This window comes from Euprymna scolopes, chromosome 31 (genome assembly GCF_053919585.1).
Source record: "Euprymna scolopes isolate OS-2025 chromosome 31, ASM5391958v1, whole genome shotgun sequence".
Classification (NCBI taxonomy): domain Eukaryota; kingdom Metazoa; phylum Mollusca; class Cephalopoda; order Sepiida; family Sepiolidae; genus Euprymna; species Euprymna scolopes.
In genome coordinates this window covers 74,259,800-74,265,733 of record NC_136512.1, presented here as the reverse complement: position 1 = coordinate 74,265,733, position 5,934 = coordinate 74,259,800, and the positions used below count along the sequence as shown (strand labels likewise).

The 5,934-nt window shown below is 33.9% G+C and overlaps 1 protein-coding gene across 1 annotated transcript in view; it reads right to left on the bottom strand.

Moving 5' to 3' along the window:
• LOC145255822 (uncharacterized) overlaps positions 1–5,592 on the bottom strand; it is a 382,839-nt gene extending 377,247 nt beyond the window's left edge. Inside the window, exon 1 of the mRNA XM_080114540.1 lies at positions 5,138–5,592. The gene's annotated coding sequence lies outside the window, so the exon portion shown is untranslated. The remainder of the gene's footprint in view (positions 1–5,137) is intronic.
• Between the last annotated feature and the right edge of the window lie 342 nt (positions 5,593–5,934).

Below are 5,934 nucleotides of genomic sequence, written 5' to 3'. Positions count from 1 at the left end.
GCTGAACCTTCATCAGGATAGTGGGGATGCTTTGGAGTCCAGCACGAGTAAGGACTTCTGTGTCTGGTATCTTTTCCTGCCAGCCTACGTCAAGCAGTTTCATCAGTATGGTGGTGGGGAAGTGATTTAATTTTTTAGCGTGCCTTTGGTAGACAGTCCACGACTCACATCCATAGTGGATGACGTTTATATAACATATATACAAAAAAAGAGTGTCCCCCGCTACAAGTGCATATTTCTGTTGTATATGACGTTCCGACCACGAGTATCGAAAAACAAATTAAAAGTTAGAAAAAAAGAAATATTCCCACGAACCAAAGGGTGGTTTCACTGTGCTGCAATTATACATTTTTCTAGTTCTAGGGGTGGAGATGCTAATTTGTGAAGGTATGAGTTGACGGACAAGACGAAACAGGTTATTTCTCTCACAATTCCAGAGTTCCCTTTTTAAGGGATATATATATATATATATATATATATATATATATATATATATATATATATATATATATATATGTGTGTGTGTGTGTGTGCGTGTGTGTGTGTGTGTGTAGCGCTTCCGAAAATAATATACGAACAAACCTACATACATATATTTTATATATATATTTCACACGAATCTCCATTCGCATATATATATATATATATATATATATATATATATATTATATAAATGGATGACGTTTATATATATATATATATATATATATATATATATATATATATATATATATATATATATAAATGGCATCCACATACAGTACTGTTTCGTTGTATCACAACTCATCGGTGCAGCTACACAAACACATTTCCCCAGCCGTGGATCGAACCTACAACCGTCGCGATGATAGTCGCCAGCTCTAACCATCGGATCACGAATCAGTGCCGTAAATATCTCTCCTCGAGTGTGTGTTAAATCCACACCCTCCCGTCGTTTACAAACAAATTAATAGTGGGATTCGCTTAATTGCTTAAATACGCGTCGGGTGAAAAGATATTTTCAAAGTGCTCACGCCAAAGAGGGAGGGGGCTATATATATATATATATATATATATATATATATATATATATATATATATATATATATATAATCAAAAAACTTGGCGTTGCCCGGGTTTGAAAGCGGATCAACGAATATTTCACCGTCTCATATTTTATTTTCGTCGAAATCAGTGAAAGCATCTTATTTTCAATCAGATCGATTGGTTGCCTATTCTAGTTTGGAACCCATCGCGGTGCACCGGGAAAAAGGTTCACATGCCTCTCCGCAATGACTTAGTCTACAATACATTTTAGTCTACATCTCACTGTAGAGAATCTACTGTTAATTTTATAAAATTATTTTTTATATATAACGGCTTGAATTAAAGTTTAAAATACAAAAGTCACGTGTCATGGCTCATTCAGTTATGCTCTAGACAGAAACATTCATTTCGAACGCGCCTCTGCCATATCAAAGAACCTACTTTTGATTTTATATGCCGGTCTTTCTGCTTGTGCGGTGATAAAACTTCTCAAATACACTTGTAATGTTAGGTTGTATAAGGTTTTAAGTAAATATCGCCTGTTCCTTCATTTATCGAAGTTTTTCGATGATCGATACGTGTCGACGACATTTCGATATGAGATCTATCTAAGAAAACTGCCATTATGCATTTAGAGTACATTTGTGTGAAATTAAAAAAAAAAATCAGCCTAGCTGGTTAGGAAACGAACTCACACATACACACACGCACACATACACACACGCACACATATACACACGCACACATACACACGCACAAATACTGTGTAGTGACATATTAAGGCTTATGTGAAAACAAATAAAGAGTATACCCTGCTCTACTTCAGTATTGAGCACTCTTGTATCAACCTCGTTACGCTTCATTGATTACATAACTTCTGGAAAACAATAACCTCAGATATATATATATATATATGTATATGTATATATATATATATTTATATATATATTTATATATATATATATATATATATATATATATATATATATATATTGACAGAGTTATTCTTTTATCCGATTTTTCTGTATATCTTTTCGGTTCGGCGAGCGGTCTTGTTTATTTCAGTCGGCATGTTGTATAAAATGGCGCGCAAAAGTTGTTGTTCAGACATATTCTACTCAAGCGCTTTCTATCGGTGCGTCCGATTATCATCAGGAGCAGTTGTTGTTTTCTTTTCATTTTCCTTTGAGACTTAGTGTATTTATAGTTTAAGATATATATATATATATATATATATATATATATATATATATATATATATATATATATATATATATATATATATATATATATACTAGCAAAAGTACCCATCGTTGATTGGGTTCAAAAACAGCCTACAGAAAATGGATAAATGATAGGTTATGAAAAGGAAGGGTTGTAAAGAGATAGGTTCGAATTTGGGGGTATCAAAACCAAAGCAAAATATGATGAAAGTAAAAATAAAATAGATAAACCCCATAATTTATTATACCATACCTGTTCACACTGAAACACTTATCACAATATTCTGTGGATCTATATTAAAAAACCTTGTTAAACTTTGTGACATATTTCCATTCTATGGAGGTCAGGTGCGAACGAACACCCCATAATTTTATTATACTTTCTTCAAACTGAAACATAATTATCAAAGAATACTTACGTAGATAGATATGAAAAGTCTTTATTAACGTTTGTACCTATTTCCATTCTTTGGAGGCCAGGCGCGAACGCAGACCGCAGAATTTTATCATACCATCCCTATTTAAGTTAAAACATACTTATCAAAGTATTTTTATGTACATCAATACCAAAACACTTGTAAACATTTTTATATTTTATATTTTAAATTTTTTATTTCCATACTTTGTGGAGCAGGCGCGAACGCAGACCCCACAATTTTAATGAACCACCGTTCTGCCAGATCAAACATACCCATTCCTGTGTCTCGATACATCTTCTATCATTATATATAATCAGTTTTTTAAAATAGTCAACCATATAGGAGCCTATTCGTGACCAGATACACACACACACACCCACACACACATACACACACACATTCAGATTTATATTATATATATATACACATATATACATGTGTGTGTGTGTGTGTGTGTGTGTGTGTGTGTGTGTAACATTTTAAAGGTACAAAAACTATACAACGCTTTGAAGATAATATACGAACAAACCGTAGGGACCCCTTTCACCAACAAACTCATCAGGAGTTAATCGTTTGTTTCAAAAGATGCAAAAAGAGGGATTAAACTGTCACGCAGGAGCATATAATCGGAGATATACGAAAAAAGAAAGGTAGGAAAAGACGAATGGAGATTCGTGTGAAATATATATATAATAATATAAATTATATGTGTGTGGTGTAGGTTTGTTCGTATATTATTTTCTAAAGCGCTATATATATATATATATATATATATATATATATATATATATATATATATATATATATATATATATATATATATATCCCTTAAAAGGGAACTCTGGAATTGTGAGAGAAATAACCTGTTTCGTCTTGCCCGTCAACTCATACCTTCACAAATTAGCATCTCCGCCCCTAGAACTAGAAAAATGTATAATTGCAGCACAGTGAAACCACCCTTTGCTTCGTGGGAATATTTCTTTTTTTCTAAGTTTTAATTTGTTTGTTTTTTGTTTTTGTTTTTGATACTCGTGGTTGGAACGTCGTATACAACAGAAATATGCACTTGTAGCGGGGACATTCTTTTTTTTATTATATTTATTTACCACTAAAAAACGTATATTACCTCTGAAAACGTATCAGATCACTGTGATATGGGTCAGATTTATAGGGGTGGCCTAAATGGGGAGTTGTTCAGCAAGATGGGTATTTATTTGTTTCCCACGGTAAGAGATGTGAGACAAAGGGCCGGGAAATGAGATTGAATAGTTAGCGAGGTGGAGCACTCTGACCAGCGGAAAAATGCCCGTACAACGTCGTCGGCATTCCCCGATAAAGGAATCTCATGTGATTAGTAATAGACTAACATCTTCTCAAAGCGAGAAGAGAACGCCTGGAATGGTAGTCCTCCTAGAACTGCACAGGACGAGTACCAAAAGGGAAAAGATCTACACTGTTGATTTTGGTACCGAGAGAACAAACAAGATGTTTGTTCACATTATATTTGATTTTCTGCATTCTGGCATGTTTGGGGAAAATGAAAGAAGCGATGGAATTTCAAAGGATAGAATCATTTCCCGGTCTCTGGCGGCCTCTACAATAAAGCTCTGGGATTTTAGTGCTAGTCGGGTTTATGTACTTATGCAGATTACGGTCCTTGCTCAAAAAATAACGTTATTATTGAGAAAGTCATTCTTAAATAAGGGAGGGTAACACCTTACACTTCAATAAACAAAATATACCGTAAAAATCGAACTTAACTCGAAAATCTTACCTAAAACTTAAAAAGAAATACCAGGATCCGTATTCTGCATAAGTATTCGAGTTTGTCGGGTTTATTTTGGTTGAATGGGGTATTTTCGTTGAAGAGGTATTTTCGTTGAAAGGGTGTTTTCGTTGGAGTAAGTAGCACTACCAACAAGTCCCACTACTCCGTTCCACTGCCTGTTTCCTACCTCATTACATTATAGCCACCTTCAAGTCTAATGTAAACAAGTTCTTGCTGTCCCGCCCCCTTCAATAATCAAATTCTACCCAATTTCCTCCAGAAATGATAGCTAAGCGGTTACCTTAATGACCACTTTATACTAATTAACTCTTATCCTCGAGTGGTCTTCGGGTCTTGAGAATTGGTGCCTCCTCTGTAAAAAAAAAAAAAAAAAAAAAAAAAAACTAGTACTAGAAAAACAAGCACATGGATGCGAGACTGTGGTGATGTGACAGAGTTGGGCAGACAGTGCGAGATCGATTAGATTGGGTTTTAATAATAGAAAAAAAATGACGGGGACTCTATTCCGAACCGTTATCTCGCCGGATAGAAAGACGAATAAAAAAAGGAACCAGAAAGTGAAAATTTGATTAAATAAAACGGAGCAAATAATAAACAAAAAATATATAGGTTAAGTATTAAAAAAAAAACTTTTGTGTGTGTGTGTGTCAAGGGAAAAACAAAATTTCTTAAAAACTTACTGCGTCTAAGATAGAAAAGTGGAAGATCCTTGTTTGTTTGCTTTGCTTTTTATATACATATATATTATCCGGTTATTTATGTGGTCCCTGTTGTGGTCACGGAATTGATCATCGCTTGACCGTGGTCAGTTCTTGAAAAGATAAAAACAAAACAAAACAAAAACAAAAAAAAAGAAAACGACTGCTTTCTTTTTTTTCCCCCTTTTCTGCTTCGGACAAATTTGAGAAGGTGTGACCACTACTTGACTTGCTGATGATTAAAGGTTACAACTGCTACTAAGGAAGTCTATCTTGGGTAATCAACTCCCCGTCACTACAACGACAGAACGTCGACTCTGACACAAGCGTTGTTTTTGTTAGTAGACAAAACAGACGATAGAGTCTCTCTCTCTCTCTTTTCCCTCTCTCTCTCTCTCTCTCTCTCTCTCTCTCTCTCTCTCTGCCTCTCTCTCTCTGTGTCTCTCTCTGTCTCTCTCTCTATCTATCTATCTCTCTCGCTCTCTATCTCTCTCTCTCTCATACACGCACACACGCTGCTTCTGTATATATATATATATATATATATATATATATATATATATATATATATATATATATATATATATATATTTCAATATGTACTATCGTATACTTATATACGTAAGGACAGAAAGAAACTTGAATATACATCTCGCGTGTGTTTGTATATATATATATATATATATATATATATATATATATATATATATATATATATATATATATATCGGGGAGATAGATAGATAGATAGATAGATAGATAGATAAATAGATAGATAG